General features: G+C 34.6%; 1 protein-coding gene across 20 annotated transcripts in view; it reads right to left on the bottom strand.

The window, feature by feature from the left end:
- CCDC91 (coiled-coil domain containing 91) overlaps positions 1–20,621 on the bottom strand; it is a 312,578-nt gene that overhangs the window by 106,768 nt on the left and 185,189 nt on the right. The window lies entirely within an intron of this gene.

The raw sequence follows: 20,621 nt of genomic DNA, 5'->3' as shown, positions 1-20,621 counted from the left end.
GAAACAATAGGTGAAAGAAAAAGATAGTTCCCCAAATAGCTCCTACCTATACATACCAAACTAGTGCAGCAATAAATAACAGTGATAGGGGCATAATCCCTATCTGTTCAGAAATAATGCTTTGAAGACAAAAAGTTAATGAGAAGTTATTAGATATAAAGACCAGTATCCTTTTGAGATTTTGGGAAGGTTCCAGCAGAAAATGGATGTGGAATGCTGTTTAGGTGCTAACTCCTCATCCAAATACATAAAGTTCTAAGGGCCATCCTGTTTTAGGGTAAATTATCTCACAAACAAGTTTAAAACAAAACAAAACATTAATCACTGAATTTTCAAAAAGTATTCTGCTAATTATATTCAGCTTTTGTAGTGAATAATATCAGGAAAAAAACAGACTTATTTTGTAAAATATGATGAAACTTCTCAGAAAGTAATGTCAACACTTTTTTTCTACTTTATTCTGGGCTTTTTGAATCATATCTTCCATATTAATCATCAACCACTATATATTAACATAGACCTCAGCAAGAATTTTCTCAGGTAGAGAGACAAATTTCAATTCAAAACAATTTTTTTTTTACATACTAAAAAATAAACTTAAAAATACATGCAGTGGGGTGCCAGGGTGGGGCAACTGGTTAAGCATCTCACTCTTGATTTTGCTCAGGTCATGATCTCAGGGTTGTGAGATCAAGCCTCAAGTCAGGTTCCACACTCAGCATGGAGTTGGCTTGAGATTCTCTCTCCCCCCTCTACCTCTCCTGCTCATGCTCTCTCTCTCTAAAATAAATACATCTTGAAAAAATGCAGTTCTCTTAATGCAATATTTTCATTTTTAAAAGGCTATTTAAAATCACAATATTATATATAAAATCACCTTTCACATACTGTATATTATGGTTTCATAAATATCCTTATTAACAATAAAATCTGCTTTAAAATACTCATTTTAATATGAACTTTCTAAACAAATAATTAACATCATAAACTGACTCCTAAATTGGAGGTCAAGAGATGAGACTTAATTGGGAAGTAGATAAACTTTGGGAAGTAGATAAACTTTGAAGTAGACTATAAAAAATAATTTTATTATCTTAACCTATATTATTAACCAAAATGCTAGCTAATTATACCTGAAACCCTTGATTTATCTCCATTTAATTGTTTTCCAGATTCTCTGGCAATAAGAAAATTACCTCCTCCCCTCCACCAAAAAGATTTGTTTTCAGTTCTAAAGCATTAAGGCCTTAAATAAGGAAAAATAGTTTTCTCATTGTTTCTACAGGATTTACACATGCAAAATCTCATTGGTATGTGATTAAACAACATGCTCCTGGCTTTATTTCCACTTTCTTCCCCTTGGTTCTTTTCTTCTTGTACTTACTTTTCTGTTTCTTTTTTCTATTTTTAAGGTGTGAAGTCATTCAAGGCTGAAAAGATTCAGGAAGAGCTTTTACCTCCCCCTTAACTGCCTAAAAGAGTTTAGATAAAGGTCCTGTTCCAAGAAGAGAACTAATATCAGAGATAACAATAAAAAATATGGGCTAGGTGTGGTAATAAATGGAGGGGGGAGGGGAGCTTGGCAGGGCCTGGAGAGCAAATTTCTCTCTGTGTCCCACTGTATCTGTAAAGCACCACAAACGTTTGTTTTCCTTGTTTACCTTCCTGTGAATTATGTTCCTGCCCTTTGAAATCTCAGACTCCTACTCTCTTCTCCTTAGCTCAGGATGACATATAAGCTTGACTGCCTGTGGGTCTCATATTCTTACGGGGCTCCCGTATACATATAATTAAATTTGTTTTTCTCCTATAATCTGCTTTATCTCAATTTAATTAATAAACCACCCAAAAGAACCTTGAAGGGTAGAGTAAAAATTTTTCCTCCCCTACAGGTGCCAAGACCACAGTATTTTTCTGTTCTGCCCAAGCAGAATAAGAGTGGGTGTCTTGTAACAATCTATCATTACCAATTTTCCTCTAAATGATTGCAAGGAATATTTTAAAACATTCCTGTGCTCTGGAGATGTAATATACTAACACTCAAATAAAAAGCCTAGTGTGATCAAATGTCAGTGCCATACAAAAAAGAATCATGTGATATGCAGGAGACCAAGCATAAATCTTCAATTCCTTAATCTTAACTAAACCCAGATATAAATTTCTTTCATTTTAAATGTATTCCAGTTCAAAGTTAATCTTAAAAATTAAACCAATTCTTTAAATGTCGGGGTACTTTTTTTAAATTATATTTTTAGATATTTTCATACATTCATATCTAAACCTTACCCACTTTTAACTAAAATGAACTCTTTATCTTGTCCTAAACACAAAGGACTGTTTTACTTGGGATTCAAACTGTCTGACTTCTTGCTGGTATTTATTACAATAGTATTTTTATTTTTAAACTTTGAAACAGGTTTCTAGATATATATACTTCTGTGATAAGGTTTGGGTTCTAAAAAAATATTTGAGTAGCAGTATAAAAGTTTTTCAAAGATAATGATGCCAAATGGGTCTTGATGTATTCAGGTAATGCTAGCTACTATTAACAAAGAATTCCAAAATTTTCACTGACTTAAAACATGGAAATATCTTTTTTAATCATGGAAATGTCTCAAATGACAGATTCCCTCCAAGTGATAATTCACAAACCCAATCTCCTCATACCTGTGGTTCTGCCACTGACAAAAACCTTAATATTTTCTCTTACAGGCAAAAGAGAAAAGAGATGGCAAAGCCCATCTATTTCTTAACCATCTTGGCCAGGAAGTGACACACATCACTTGCACTCCCGAATCACTGGTGGAAAACTAAGCTCCTTGAACTTTGTTTCCTGTCCAGAAAAATCATAACATAAATTAAACTACTGAATCTGAAAAGGATTATTTCATATTAATGGTTTTACCCAACAGGTAGTTCATGGAAGGATATAGGCAAAAAGAGGCTTTTATGAAATACACTAACCCCACAAAGGCAAAGATCCTCCGCAGGGAGCAGCAGTTAGCTAGTGACAACTATACATTAAATAAGAGGAAGAAGTTTTGGCAGATAGTGAGCTATCACTGCCATCCCTGTACAGGATGTAAACAAAATAACTTAAACGACCAAAGCAAAAAGATAGATGATCTACAAAATATCAATAATTGAGCTAACATTAGACATCTCGTAAGAAACACTACATATTAAAGACAATGGAAAAATTTCTTCAGGGAAAACAACTGCTACAGAATTTTACATAGTGCTGAAATATTATTCACAAATTATGGTGTAACAAAAATTTTCAGAAAAACAAATGTTAAAGTTTATACTTTACAATTAATAAAAACTATAAGAAGTAAATTGAACACATGAAGGAGAGAAGTAAAGCAATAAAAGGTAAACAAAAAAATCTGTAAATATGTAAGTACATCACAATAAAAATATAAATAAATGCAATAATATTTGGGGGAATTTGAGAACTAAAACTAAATACTGAACAAGTATGGGGACAATGAAGGTAAGAGTAAAACCATGGTAAAGACTGTAAAATGTTTGTCCTTCAGAGGAGGAAGAGGAAGGTAAGTATGATAGAGAAACTGAGACTTAGCTTTATTTGTAACTTTCCCCTCCAAATTTAAAAGATCTGAAGCAACTATGTCATAATGAAACCGATGGGGTTCAGAACACACTATCCCAAATTCTGGGACCTTGACATACTAAGTATTTTAAGCTAAAGGAATCTGAGAAATGGCAGGCACAGAAAGAATTCTCCGACTTCCTCATTCCCCCCTGAAGCAAGTGGTAAGACCCTCCTGTGAGAAGTACACATCTTATACCCTGAAAAAAGGGAGCTTCCTTATTTCTGAAGACAAATGGATGACAAAAAGAATCCAAATGAATAGGTCTTACTAAGTTGCATCCAGTTTGCTACCCTTAGCTCCCATCCTTTTGCCCTATGATAATTTTCTATGACTTTTTACTCTTCATCAAACCTCGTATAAAAATGCTCAGGTTTGGGATGCCTAGGTTTGCTTAGCCAGTTAAGTGTCTGCCTTCGGCTCAGGTCATGATCCCAGGGTCCTGGGATCGAGTCCCACACTGGGCTCCTTGCTCACCAGGGAGCCTGCTTCTCCCTCTGCCTGCTGCTCCCCGTGCTTGTACTCTCTCTGACAAATAAATAAATACAGTCTTTTAAAAAAATAAAAATGCTCAGGTTTAACTGTTTCTTGGGGTCTTTATTTCTTTATGGAGGTTCCCATGTCATGTAAAATTATATTAAATAAATCTGTACAGTTATCTCCTCTTATTTTGTCTTTTGTCACTTCAATTTACAGGGCCCCAACCAGAGAACCTAGGAGAATATTAGAAAAAACAATTTTTCCTCTGCTATGAAACCAGGTATTAAATCTTAATGCTTGTCTATTATATTAATTTGTTTGTTCTATATAATTACCAAAAATTGCAGTAAAATGTGATACAGGAAGTCTCAAAACTGGTGGAGAAGAAAATTTCCAAAATTTATATGGAAATTATGTTTTCTAAAAAAATCAATTACCAAATGCTAACAGAAATTGTGACTAGATTAAAAACTAAACATTCTTTCAAATAGAAAACCTTAAAAAATAATGGATGAGTGAACTATTTCTTGTATTTCAGGATAATGGACATCCTTTGCATAACTGTAATCACAAATAACAAAGGAACTAAATCAAAAGATTCTTCCACATAACTATAGCTACTGGTTATTGAATAATTACTATATACTGGCACTTTGCATCATGTAATCCCTACACAGCATCTATTTGATACTACAATTAACTGTAATTTAAAAGTTTTTTAAAAATAAGTATAAAGAAATTATACAGCTGCCCTAATCCAAACTACTAATAAAGAATAAAAGGCATCATTTGAAGTGCCTTCTTCATCCACAAAGATATCAAAAGTTGCATGTCCTTTCTTCCAACCTATCCATTTAACTGATTTGAGGTTAAAGACACGTAAAAAAGTAGGAGTAATTTCCTACTGCATTTCCTCTATATTTCTGAAACCTGAAGGATGAGAAATTAAGAATAAGAGGTGCTGAAAATCAGCAATATTAAGGCAATACTAGAACAGCGTCTCTCAGAGTTCTCTCATAGATGTCACCTGATTTGTCTGTTAAAGATGTGTATACGTGGGCGCCAACTAAATCATTAAGAATAAAAATTAATACAGGAGAATCCTGCTCATCTGAATAATAAACAAATAACCCCAGTATTCTCATTATAAAGAAATTTAGAAAACATTGTCCAAAATGATGTTTCCTAATACTGTGGAAACAAAATACTCACCTAGATTCTTGTTAAAAATATGATAGACTGAAGCACATAAAGTGTTGGTTTTGTAGGCTAAAAATAGCTAAATATGGCCAATTTCATAATGTTCATATATTCCTTTGACCCACTGGAATTACTGTATCAGATTCTGCAGGAAAGGGAATGTTATTAACAAGGAATCCAAGGGATTTTCATGATAAAGCAAATTTGAGGAAAAAAAATATACCATAAAGAGGAATTAAGAACTCAAGATCCTAAAATTCTCCAAGTTACACCAGTTCCTGCCCTGCTACAGCAGAGAGGTTTGGCAAACTATGGTCTCCAGTTCAAATCTAACCTGTAACCTGATTTTGTAAATAAACTTTTACTGAAACATAGCAATGGCCATTCATATAACACATCGTTTATGGCTGCTTTCTCACTATACTGCTAGAGTTAAATAGTTTCAGCAGAGACCCTAAAATATTTGCTATCTATCCATTTTCAAAAAATGTTCGCCAACCTTCCCTAAAGTAGTCACACAAAAAAAGTGAGACATGCACCTAGAGTCGTACTTAGAAAGGAATATATCACCAAATGCCTATGTTTAAAAATAAAAGTTTCAATCAGTAGCCTAAGCTTCTGGTTTTAAGACACTAGAATGAGTGCAAATTGAAAGCCAATTAAACTAAAGAAATAAAATAATCAAGGTCAAAGTATAAGTCAATGATCTAGAAATAAGAAAAAAAACCACAAAGAATAAAATCAATGAAACCAAAACCTAGTTCTTAGAAAAGATTCAGAAAAATCAATAAATCTCTACAAAACTAATACGGAAAAGAGAACAATGACACGGATTATGGAAATCTGGAATAAGATAAGAGACATCACTAAAGTTTCTACAGATATTAAAGGACAATAAGAGAATGCTTTGAGAAAGTACACATACATCATATACACATATTTTTTTTAAATCAAAATCCAACATTTATTCCCAGAATAAAAACTAGGAGTAGAAAGAAAAATACTTGACCTAATAAAGCTTTCATGCAGATATGTATAGCTAACATTATAGTTAAGGATGAAAGACTAAACGCTTTCTTCCCATGGTCAAGCAAAAGGCAGAGGTATCCTTCCACTTCAACACTGTACTACAGGTTTAGCCAGTGCAATAAGTTAAGAAACATAAAAGACATCAAATTTATTCTCAGACTACATAACCGTCTATGTAGAAAATCCTATGGACTCTACCAAAAAAGGTGCTAAAACTAAGTAAGTGATTTTGGTATCATCACAGAATACAAGACCGATACACAACAACTGTATTTCTTTGTATGTGCAACAGGCACTGGGTAACTGAAGTTGAAAAAAATAAAAAAGTCAAACTAGCATTAAAAAAATAAGAACTGCAGGGTGCCTCGGTATCTTAGTTGGTTAAGTGTCCAACTCTTGATCTCAGCTCAGGTCTTGATCTTAGTATTCTGAGTTCGAGCCCCTGGCATTGGGCTCCAAGCTGGCTGTGGAGCCTACGAAAAGAAAAGAAAAGAAAAGAAAAGAAAAGAAAAGAAAAGAAAAGAAAAGAAAAGAGAAAGAAAAGAAAAAGAAAAGAAAGAAAGGTAGGTAGGTAGATATTTTGGAATAAATTTGACAAAGGATGTGCTAGACATGAACAGTGAAAAATTTTAAACATTGCCGAGGGAAATTTAAAAGGACTTAAATAAGTGGAGCGATATACCATGTTCTTCGGTAAGAAGCCAATATTGTAAAGTTGTCAATTACACCCAAATATATTCAACACAATCCCAAGGAATATCTGTGATAGAATAAGAAATATATATTTGGTCTTCATCCCCAGTTCCTTACACAGTTTCTAAAACCCTTGTAATTTCCTTAGAGATAGGAGTAAAGGAGCATCTTTTGTTATTCACACCAAGTTCCCTCAACTATACCTGAGTTTATGTTAATGAGGTGACACTTGGTGGGTCCCCAGGAAGCTTCAGAATGGAGCCAACTGTCCGAAGAACCAACCATGTGATTAGACGGTTGGATCATTCAGTCTCACCCACTTCTTCACCCTTTAGGGAGAGGGGAGGGGCTGAGATTGAATCAATCACTAATGGCCAATGATTTAATCAATCATGCCTATGTGATGAAACCTCCTTAAAACCCCTAAACAACAGGATTTAGACTGAATCTAGACTGGTGAACTGGGTGACTGAGCTGGAAGAGTGACACACCTGGAGACGCCATAGAAGCTCCCTTGGTCTCCCCCTTATCTTGCCTTATGCATCTCTTCTGTTTGGCTGTTTCTGAGTTGCATCCATTATAATAAACTGTTAATAGTAAATCAAGCACATTCCTGAGTTCTGTGAGCTGTTCTAGGAAATTATCAAACCTCAGGCGGGGATTGTGGAAACCCTCAATTTATAGTCCTTTGATCAGAAATACAGGAGGTCCAGGGATTTGTGACTGGCCTGAGAAGGGGGTTATAGGAACTCCCTGATTTATAGCCAGTTGGTTAGGGGTATAGGAGGCATAGAACTTGTAACTGGCATCTGAAGTGGGGGTAGTCTTAGAGACTAAGCCCTTAACCTGTGAGGTCTGCACTAACTCTGGGTAGTATCAGAATTAAGCTGACTTACACAACAGCCAGCTGGAGAACTGGAGAATTGCTTGATGTTAAAATGCATACATTTGGTGTCAGAACTGATATGAGTAAACACAGCTCATAACAACCCATCATGCTTTGCTGTAGAAATTGACAGGCTGATTATAAAATTTATGTGAAAATGCAAAGGACCAAGAAGAGCCAAAACAACTTTGAAATATAAGAACAATAATACTGGAGGACTAATGCTATCTGATTTCAAGACTAGTAGTATAGGAGTCGAGAGACAAATAAATGGAACCAATAAAGCGTTAGGTAATAAACACACACATATATGACTGATTTTTAATAAGGTACAAAGAAAATTCACTTGTGAAAGAACAGTCTTTTCAGCAATTAAGACTGCAATGCTTGGGTATCCATATGTAAAAAAAAAAAAAAAAGAACCATATATAAAAAGCAACTGGATGATTTGGAAAATTGAAATTATAAACTAAAACTTTTAAAATAAAACATAGAAGAAAATCTTTTTGATTCTGGATTAGGCTAGGGCACCAAAAAAATGATCCATAGGAAAAAAAAATTGACAAATTGGACTTCATATAAATTTAAAACTTCTACTTGTGGAAATACATTAGGAAAAAGAAAAGACAAGCTACAGACGGTGCTAATACATTTGCACATCACATATCCGAAGAAGGATATATATTCAGAACATGTAAAGAACTCTCAAAACTCAATCATAAGAAAACAGACAATAACAACAAACTGGGAACAGATTTTAAAAGACACTTCACCAAATGTATAACATAAACCATTACCACAAATGAAGTTGAACATACACTTATCACATGACTGAGCCATTCCACTGCTGGATATTTATCCATGAGAAATAAAAGCATAGGTCCATACAAAAACTTGTACACAAATGCTCATAGCAGCATTATTTGTAACAGCCAAACACTGGATACAACCAAAATACCCATCAAAAGATAAATGCTTAGGGGCGCCTGGGTGGCTCGGTCAGCTAAACGTCTACCTTTGGCTTAGGTCATGATCCCAGGGTCCTGGGATCAAGCCCCATATCAGGCTCCTTGCTCAGCAGGGAGCCTGCTTCTCCTTCTCTATGCTTCTCCCTCTCCCTCTGCCTGCTGCTCCCCTGCTTGTGTTCTCTCTCTCTGTCAAATAAATACAAATAAAATCTTTAAAAAAAGAAAAAAAAAGATAAATGTTTAAACTGTGGTATAATCACAAAATAGAATACTACTCAAAAATAAAAAGGGACAAACTATTGATACAGGGGAAAAGATGAATAAATCTTAATATAAGTATGCTGCAAGACAGGTAAAAAAAGTACATACTGCTTAATTTCATTTAAATAAAAATTCTAGAAAATATATACTATATAGTTACTCTATCAGTGACTTTATGGGAATGGAGAAGGACAATGAGGACAGGGAGGAGGAAAACATTACAGTGAGACACAAGGAGACTGCTAAGAGTGCCAGCCCTGTTCATTATCTTGACTGTGTTGATGGTTTCATGGGTTTTACATATGCCAAAACTTATCAGAATACACAGTTTAAATACATAAAGGTTATTATATACCAATTATAGCTCCATACTGTATAAACATAGGACAACAGCAAAATTTGAAATGGTATACTAAAAGGTAAGAATGAAAAAGGAACAAAGGACCAAAATCAAGTAAAACAAACTAGTAGAAAACAATGGCAAAATGGTAGATCTAAATCCATGCATATCTAGAGTTACCTTAAATTGAATGGACTAAACACTTCAATCAAAGGGTAGAGAATATGAGATTGGATAAAAAAAAAGATCTAATTATATGCTGCTAAACAAAGATATTTGAATTCAAAGACACAGCTTTAAAGTAAAAGAATGGAAAATGAAAAACCATATAAATAGTAAGCATAACAGTTAAATTAACTATGTTTATATAGTACAAAATAGACATTAAGACAAGCAATACAATAGGAGGATATAACAACTATAAATCCATATGCATTCAACAACAAAGTACCAAATACATGAAGAAAAAAACTGACAGAATTGAAAGAAGAAATAGACAAATCAATTAGAGAGACCAACATTCCTTTCTCAGTAACTGAAGGAAGATAATACAATCATTGAATTTTGAAGAATTGAAAAACATTATCAACCATAATGACCTAATTTGACATTTATAGAACGTTCCTCCCAACCGCAGTGGAATACACATTCTTTTCAAGTGCACATAGTATATACATAAAGACAGAATATATGTTAAGCTATAAAATGTCTCAATAAGTTGAAAATAAATGATTTAATACAGAATATAGTCTCAATAAAAAATTTTTAAATTAGAAATCAATTTAAAAAGCTACAAAAAAAATCCCAAAAGTAGGGAAATGTAAACAACACAACACACTTCTAATGTACACAGGGTGTTGTTGTATGTTAGTGATGAATCACTGAATTCCCGCCTGAAACTAATATTATACTATATGTTAACTAACTGGAATTTAAATAAAAACATGAAACTAAGTAAGTTAGTAAATCAATCAATCAATCACGGGTACAAAAATCAAGGAAATTTTTAGAACATCTTAAGCAGAATGAAAATGAAAACATGCCATATTACAATTTGCAGAGTGAAGCAAACCAGCAATTAGCATAAGCGTGATAGCTCTAAAAGCATGTATTTGTACTTGCATCTTAAGAACTACAAAAAACAGAGAAGATTAAACTCAAAGGAATAGTAAAGGTCAGACAAGCAATGAAATAAAAGACAAAAAAATCAATGGAACCAAAACCTGCTTCTTAAAAAAGATTAACAAAGTAATAAATCTAAACCACTTGATGTAAATCCCCACTATGAGGAAAAGAAGAGGGAACATCACTATAAATTTACAGACACTAAAAGAATAATAAAACGCCATTATATTTTTCTGATAAATTTAACAATTTAAATAAGCTAAGCAAAGTTCCTTCGAAAACATAAATTATTAAAACTAATAATAAATAGAAAATTAGTAATTAAAGACCTTCTCAATAAAGAAAATCATAGACCTGTATGACTTCTTCGGTGGATCTTACCAAACATTTAAAGAAGGAATAATACTAATCCTATTCAAATCCTTTTAGAAAACAGAGAAGAAAGAAGTCTTTCTTATTTATGAGGCCAGTTTTACTCTGATACCAAAACCAGAAATAGATACCATAAGAAAAAAAAAACAAACTATAGACCTATATTCATCGGGAACACACACAAAAATCCTCAACAAAATTTTATCCCATTGAATCCAGCAATATATAAAATAGAAAATTTCTCATTAACAATACGATTCATACCAAGAACATAACAGTGCTTTGATATATAAAATCAAATTATATTATAACATTAATTAATAAAAGAGAAGAAACACATGACTGTGTCAATAGATACAGAAAAATAAATTGACAAAATCTAAACACTGAGTCATCATTTAAAACTCTCAGAAAAACAGTAATAAAAGATAACTTCCCCAACAAATGGCATCAATAGAAAACCTATAATTAACATTACAGTTAAGGATGAAAGACTGAATTCTTTCTCCCCAAGATTAGGAATAAGTCAAGATGCTGTCACCACATGTATAAAATGTTATATTGGAGGGTTTAGCAGTGAAATAGCAAGAAAAAAAAAAGAGAGAAATTGCAAACAAAGTATAATTCTGAATAATATGGAATACTGAATAAATACCAGATGACATAATAAGGTACAGAGAGAAATCCTAGGAAACTAACAACAACAAAAAATTACACACTTAAAAGGTGAATTTACCAAGATCTCAGGATGAAAGTCAATATAGAAAAACCAACTGCATTAATATACTAGCAAAGAAAATCTGAAAGTTTAATTTTAATATTCCATTTAAAATAGCATTCTAAAAAATGAAGTACCTACAAATAAATTTAACAAAATATGTGTGGGCCTGTGGAAGATTCAATATTGTTAAGATGGCAATTTTTTCTAAATTTACCTAAAAACTACGCTATCCCAATCAAAACAGTTAACAGGCTTTTTTTTTTAATGGAAACTGACAAGCTGAATATAAAATGTATTAAAAAAACGCATATTATCTAAACTAGCCAAACAACTTTCAAGAATAAATTTGAAGTTTTTTTTTTTTTTAAAGATTTTATTTATTTATTTGACAGAGAGATAGAGACAGCCAGCGAGAGAGGGAACACAAGCAGGGGGAGTGGGAGAGGAAGAAGCAGGCTCATAGCGGAAGAGCCTGATGTGGGGCTGGATCCCAGATCGCCTGGATCACGCCCTGAGCCGAAGGCAGACGCTTAACCGCTGTGCCACCCAGGCGCCCCAAATTTGAAGTTTTTAAGCACACAATTTTAAAACTTACTATAAAGCTATACTAACCAAGAGAGCATGGTATTTGTATACAGATGGACAGTATGGAGGTTCCTCAAAAAGTTGAAAACAGAGCTACCCTATGACCCAGCAATTGCACTACTGGGTACTTACCCCAAAGATACAAATGTAGTGATCCGAAGCAGCACCTGCACCCCAATGTTTATAGCAGCAGTGGTTTTCATCCAAGGGTGATTTACTACCCCCCATTCTCCCAGGGGACATCTAGCAACATCTGGAGACAGTTCTGGTTATCACACTGAAGCGCATGCTACTGGCACTACGGGGTGGGAATGAAGGAGGCTGCTAATATCCTGCAGCGCCCAAGACAGCCCTCCATGACAGAGAATTACTCAACTCCAACTGTCAATATTGCCAAGTTTGAAAAATACCAGGTCAATAGAACAAAATTAAGAGTTCAGAAATCTACACTCATGTGGTCAAATGATTTTGTCCAGAGATGATATGGTAATACAGTGGAGAAGATACTTTGTTTTCCCCATCTTTTAATTTAAATTGAATTAATTAACATATAATGTATTACTGGTTTCAGAGGTAGAGGTCAGTGATTCGTCAGTCTTATATAAAACCCAGTGCTCATTACATCACGTGTCCCCCTATCACCCAGTTACCCCATCCCCCCACCTCCCTCCCCTCTAGTGAGCCTCCATAGTTTCCTATAGTTAAGAGTCTCTTATGGTTTGTCTCTCTCTCTCGGGTTTTGTTTTATTTTTTCCTCTTTTCCCCTATGATCCTCTCTTTCGTTTCTTAAATTCCACATATGAGTGAGATCATACGATAACTGTCTTTCTCTGAATGACTTATTTCACTTAGCATAATACTGTCTAGTTCCATCTTTATCCATTCATCTGTCAATGGACATCTGGGCTCTATCCATTACTTGGCTACTGTGGACATTGCTGCTATGAACACAGGGGTAGAGGTGCCCCTTTGGATCACTATGTTTGTATCTTTGGGGTAAATAAATACCAAGCAGTGCAATTGCTGGGTCATAGGGTAGCTCTGTTTTCAACTTTTTGAGGAACCTCCATAGTGTTTTCCAGAGTGGCTGCACCAGTTTGCATTCCCACCAACAGTGTAAGAAGCTTCCCCTTTCTCCATATCCTTGCCAACATCTGTCGTTTCCTGACTTGTTAATTTGAGCCATTCTGACTGGTGTGAGGTGGTATCTCATTGTGGTTTTGATTTGTATTTCCCTGATGCCAAGTGATGTTGAGCATTGTTTTCATGTGTCGTTGGCCATTTGTATGCCTTCTTTGGAGAAATGTTTGTGCATGTCTTCTGTCCATTTCTTGACTGGATTATTTCTTCTTTGGGTGTTGAGTTTGATAAGTTCTTTATAGATTTTGGATACTAGCCCTTTATCTGATATGTCATTTGCAAATATCTTCTCCCATTCTGTCAGTTGTCTTTTGGTTTTGTCGGCTGTTTCCTTTGTTGTGCAAAAGCTTTTTATCTTGATGAAGTCCCAATAGTTCATTTTTGCTTTTGTTTCCCTTGCCTTTGGAGATGTGTCTAGCAAGAAATTGCTGTAGCCGAGGTCAAAGAGGTTGCTGCCTGTGTTCTTCTCTAGGATTTTGATGGATTCCTGTCTCACATTTAGGTCTTTCATCCATTTTGAGTCTATTTTTGTGTGTGCTGTAAGGAAATGGCCCAGTTTCATTCTTCTGCATGTGGCTGTCCAATTGCTTTAACACTATTTGTTGAAGAGACTGTCTTTTTTCCATTGGATATTCTTTCCTGCTTTGTCAAAGATTAGTTGACCACAGAGTTGAGGGTCCATTTCTGGGTTCTCTATTCTGTCCCATTGATCTATGTGTCTGTTTTTGTGCCAGTACCATACTGTCTTGATGATTACAGCTTTGTAAAATAGCTTGAAGTCAGGCACTGTGATGCCCCCAGCTTTGGTTTTCATTTTCAACATTCCTTTGGCTACTCAGGGTCTTTTCTGGTTCCACACAAAATTTAGGATTATTTGTTCCAGCTCTGTGAAAAAAAATTGATGGAATTTTGATAGGGATTGCACTGAATGTGTAGATTGCTCCAGGTAGCATAGACATTTTAACAATATTTGTTAAATATTGTTCCTCCAATCCATAAGCATGGAACATTTTTCCATTTCTTTGTGTCTTTCTCAATTTCTTTCATGAGTTTTCTGGGTACAGATCCTTTGCCTCTTTGGTTAGGTTTACCCCTAGGTACCTTATGGTTTTGGGTGCAATTATAAATGGGATGGACTCCTTAATCTCTCTTTCTTCTGTCTCATTGTTAGTGTATTGAAATGCAACTGATACCTGTGCATTGATTTTATATCCTGCCACTCTGCAGAATAGGATCCTGTATGAGTTCTAGCAATTTTTGAAGGAGAAGATACTTTTGTTGATAAAAAACAAAATTTTTTTTAAAAAGTGCTGAAATCAATGGATATTCACATTGGAGGTCATTGGAAGGGGGGAAATTTCGACTATCTCATTACATCCCCAGGCAAATTAAAAAATGGATTATATACATAACCTAAGAAAATAAATAAAACTTCATAATGAAAATAGGAGAAAATCATCGTGTTATGGTTAGGCAATGATTTGATACAACATCAAAAGTATGATCAGTAAGAAAAAACAGTAAGTTTGAATTCATCAAAATTAAACAGTTTTATTCATCTAAGGATATCATCAAGAAAGTTAATAGGAAACCAGAAACTGAGAAAATATTCATAATACATATTATGGCAAAGGACTTATATCTAGAATTTATAAAAACCAACTAAAATTATGAAGATAGACAACAATAAAATGAGTGAAAGTTTAAAAGGATCTTTTCTTCACAAAAGAAAAACACAAATTGTAAGTAAGCACATGAAAACATGCTTATCAATAGTTATTCAGATAAATACAGTGAGATGAGATGCCATTCCCCATTCAAAAGAAAACAAAAGGCTAAAATGAAAAACATTGACAATACCAAGTGCTGACAGGCTTCAGATCAAAGAGAACTCTCATACATTACAATGAGAATATAAAATGTCAAGAAACTCTGGAAAACAGTTTGGAAGTTGGTTATAAAGTTAAACACTTAACATATGATCCTGCAATTCCATACCTAAATATTTTTAAATAACAGAAACATACGTTCCCACACAGATTTTTATGTGAATATTCACAGCAGCCCCAAACGTTAAGCAATTTAAATGTTCAGGAATAAGTGAATGGATAAACAAAATGTTGTATAGCCATACAATAGAATACTACTCAGCAATCAAAATGTATAGATAACTAATACATGTAACCACATGATCTCAAAAAACACGCTGAACCAAATCAGGTAGATATAAAAATAATTCAGTTTACTTCATTTTATATGAAATTATAAAAACTAGCTATTCATAGTGAGAAAATGTAGATCTATGGTTGCCTGGGGCTAGGGCTATTAAGGGCAGGGATGACTATAAAAGGACATGAGAGAATTTCTTGGTTTGATGGAAATGTTCTATATCTTGATTGTGACAGTGGATATATGGATGTATACATCTCTCAAGAACAAGTCGATTTTACTATGCTTAGAACATACACAAAAAAATCGGTAGGCTTTGGGGATATTGCAAAATATAGACTAAACACATAACCTAACTCTCATGGAATTTACAGTCTGTACTCAATTCAAATGAGTACTTATAGTTCTAAGGGAAGACACTGGAAGATACGTTAAAAACGTGTTGGTCACTTTTTGGCATTTTTGACAACACACTGCAGGAAAAAGACAAACTCAGTTTTCTTTTTGTAAAAGCTTAAGGACAAAGTAATAATACAGATAATTTATTTGGTGTGCTTGGGTAACATTCCATATATATATATGTCTGTTAATAGCACTTAAGAGATTATAAATAGTATATTGTACATATCCTTCACAGAAATTTGGATTTTACAAGTGCTGATGGAGAGGAACTCAGAAATAAAATTCATGAATGTTACAATTCACAAGTATGAATAATATTTAAAATTATATTTATATCTATGCACACATACAACCCTCCACCCACATGCACAAACTCACACTTGCATGAATGCAAATACTTGCTCATCTAACAAAACCTCCACTCATTACTTCCTCTTTCTTGAGGACTCTGGTCTATCAATTTTTTTCTTTTTTTAAATCTTTAGTCTTTCTAGATTGGCTCTTGCTCATAAATATTTAAATGAGCTCAACTTCTAGGCCAAAATACAAGGGGGAAAAATTTCCCCTTCATAGCTCCCTCCACCTACAGTGCTCTCTTATGTTCATCATCTAAGCTTCCCAAAGACTTGCCTTCTGTTTCTATTGTTTCATCTTCTTTTTTTCTCATCTGATTATCTCCTTTGTCCACCATTCCACCAAAACTATTCTTTTTAATGACACTTTCTTGTTGTCCTATCCAGCAGTCACCTGTAAATCCACACCTTACTTATTTTGCATTATTTGAAAACGTTAACCACTTGCTTTTTATAAAATGCTCTCTCTTCCCATGACCTAGGTATAGTAGGCATTTAGTTTCCTCCTTTTTCTCCTGCTGTTTATAGTTTCCTTCAAAAGCTCTCTTATCCTATCCATTATAAACTGAAGTCCCTCAGAACACTAGGTGGAATTATTTTCTCATTCTATGTATTCTCTGGTCTCATCCACATACTTTCACTGACCTTCTATATACTTATGATTTTCAAATTCATGCATTAGCATATTTCTCATAGTTTTAAACTCTGTATTCAACTCTCTTATGCAACGCTCTTGAATATTCCACAGGACTATAAGCTCAACATGTCCAAAACACAAAATTTTCAACCCTAACCATGCTGCAGGTCTTAAGTTTCCCATTTCAGTGAATTGCCAAAACCAAAGATCTGGTCACCATCCACAAAAATATATTCATTATATGAATACATATATATGTATATAAAATGTGTTTGTGTATGTGTAAATATATCCTTTATCAATCAACATTTACTTCCTCTCTTTTATTCCCACAAATTCTCTGGTTTCTGTTCCCTTAATATGACTCAAAACCATCAAAATCTCTCTTTCCCACACACCCACCTTAGTTTGGGCCACCACCATTCTCACTAGGATAACTGTAATAGCTGTTTAACTGATTTATATGCTTCTAATACTGTCTCCCATCAAATGTTTTTTAAACTTTACCAGAGTAATATTTCTAAAATGCAAATCTGAACAAATGTCACTTCTCTAGTTAATGTCTTTTAACAGCTCCCAATTTCCTGTCAGACAACGTGGCAGACAAGGTCCTTTATTATCCTTTCTATGGCATAAAATCATCTTTCATTTCACAGTCTCAAAAAGCCTCAAACCCCCTTGCCAAACATTTATGTTATACTCTCTCATTTAACAGATTGTGAATATGCTATTCCATCTACCTTTCTCATGCTAAATTCTCAGTTCTGACCTCACTTAGACCCATGAACCCTGAAAGATCTCATCATTAGTCCAATAAGTGGTCCCTCACACAATATGAAGGAATTATATACCCCTTTAAGATAACATTTATTTCATCATAACTTACCAGTTTTACAATCATATCATCGGTTTCCACCTACTTAATATTAATAGAAGAACTGTGTCCTGCTCATGTTATATCCATATAATCCAGCAGAATGTCAGTCATATAAAAGGCCCTCCTCATTAAATAAGGAGGAGAGGAAAAGACAAAAGGTTGGTCTAGCACTCAAATACTAGACAAGGCCCTAAGGTAAATGTGTAAAAATTTAAAGGTTGACTTTTTTAAATCAAACACAGATAATATATGAACTACAGGTAAGTAGCCTTTCTTCTACAGGCTGAAAATTAGGAAATGTGAGTACTAACTCTTGTTTTGGGAGTAGACATACCTTGACCAAGAATAACAAAGATGATAATAATTCAGTCAACATCAGCTGGGGTGAACACCTAGAATGTGCCAGGTTCTATTCGAAGCACTATGCAAATCTGATGTCATATAATACTCCTAACAATCCTATGAGGTAGAATTATTTGTGTATACATTCTAAAGATGAGAAATATGAGGCACAGAGAGCCTACGACATCCCATAGTAACACAGTTAAGTGACAAAGGCAGGCAGGCAGATTCCAGAGCACCTGCTTATAATTACTCTGATGAGTGTTTACTTGCTTTTCCTTTAAATTCTTAATTTGAAAAAGGAGAGAGAGAAAAAGAGAGAAAGAAAGATATGCATGTATGTGCGCTCACACACACACATACACACAAAGGCTAAACTAAATTATTTCTAAGGAACCATCCAGCTAATATTGTTGTTAAACTAAATTTACTAACTTCAAATTTCAAATGGCATCTAATGAAATATGATTAGAGAAACGAGTGTGGGATTACCATTTCTACACTTTATGTGATTTTACCTAGTAATCACACCCCCTTTTAAAAGGTGTTTGGTTTTTAAACAGTATCTCATCACACTGAACTGCCTCTGACCCTCTGTATGTCCTGAGGTAGTCTTACAGTGCTCTCACCCAATGTTTCCAATTGATGAACATGGGATGTCCTTCTACTTACTTAGGTTATTTTTAATTTCTTTCACCCCTGTTTTGTAGTTTTCAGTGGACAAGTCTCTCACCTCCTTGGTTAAATTTACTGCTAGGTATATTATTCTTTAAGATGCCAATGTAAGCTGAATTGCTTTCTTAATTTCTTTTTTGACTATTCATTGAGGGTGTATAGAAACACGATTGATTTTTGTGTGTTAATCTTTTAACCTACCACTGTGCTAAGTTCACTTATTAGCTCTGCTATCGGCTCTGCTACTGGCTAATTCTGACAAGGCATTGTAAGAAAAAGACAAGTTCAGCAATGAATTCAGAAGGAAAGACAATTCACAAGAACTGAATTACAGGTAACAGAAAAAGTTCAGAAATTTGGGGACTTACAGGAATAACCACCTTCCCAACCTCAACTTCTAAAAGAAATAATTGAGAGGGTCTTTGAGCAACAAAGACCAACTAAATTCAACCTTACAGCAAGTATTAAACCAAGTGTATGTTAGCCACATCCACAGTATCTCCAAGCACGGACCCAATAAGGCTGTGACTGTCCTGCATATACTTTCATTTGGAAAAAGTGGTTGGGAGAAAAGAGACCATTGGAATTTCTTCAACCCAGGTTTGATAAATGAAGTTATTTTTAATCAGAAAAAAAGAGAAAGATACAGACAAACAGGCAAGTATAGGGGTGAAAATCATATAAACATATTAAATGTAGGCAGTAGGCCTCTAAAATAACTGTGGGTTTGCCTTTGACAAATGGAGCTGGTTGTAATCAAACAGATGAGGAGCCAAAAGAACCATTACCCTGACTGTCACTATCTGCTATCTAAAACGACCCAGGCCTCCCAGTTTTCTATAGTCACAAAGCAGGCTGAGACATGGTATAATCACCAATACTCAGATATAGCCAACAAAGATATTGAAAAATTTAAAATCTATAAGATCATAAAGAACAGTGGAGGCACAGAGAGCCTACGACATTCCATAGTAACACAGTTAAGTGACAAAGGCAGGCAGGCCTTTGTACCTAAACCCTAAACAGAGAATCATGGTCAGTCAAAGACCAATCCTAGTCCCATAACAGAGATCTTATTTAATCTGTCCACTGAGATTTGAGAATTGCTACATATTAATGATAGCTGTGCATCTCTGATTCTTCAGCTTTCCTACTGAGAGCGTTTATAGTGAATACCTTTATCTTGCCATTGTATACCAAATATGTTGAAGGTAAACAACATATATTTTAGTTTCTAGTTCTTCAGGTCAAAGGGGACTATATATCTGGACCTGATAATGTAGAGACTGTGGTACATCATTCCCTACCTATCATCTAAAGATACTGGACTTTTGAGCTTACGGCCATAGCTGGTCAGAACTTTCAGATTTTCTCCCAAGGAGACAGGTTAAGTAAATTTGCCTGTAAGATGGAGACTGGGAATATTTGGCAACTACAAGAGCCAACTGTGGTATAACTAATGCTGCTTACCAAATATTTCCTTCTCCCTCCCTTTCAGATTTATAGTACGATCTCACTACCTGGCCCCAATACGATGAGGTGAAGCACTATGGATATAAATTGAGAGTAGAAGTATCATTTCCAATCCAGAATATTGAATTACTAGTAGGAAATTTGACTGGACTCCTTTTCACTCTGCAATGATAACAGGTAATGCTCCATATAGGAACTACACTACCAGGCCAGTTCCTAGAGTGAGGACGACTTGGCACCAAGCCCCAAGAACAATCCTCAGTGTCTATGCAGCAT

Source organism: Ursus arctos, unplaced genomic scaffold, assembly GCF_023065955.2.
Source record: "Ursus arctos isolate Adak ecotype North America unplaced genomic scaffold, UrsArc2.0 scaffold_26, whole genome shotgun sequence".
NCBI classification, from domain to species: Eukaryota; Metazoa; Chordata; class Mammalia; order Carnivora; family Ursidae; genus Ursus; species Ursus arctos.
The sequence above is the reverse complement of the archived record's forward strand: the minus strand, read 5'-3'. Positions and strand labels throughout refer to the sequence as shown.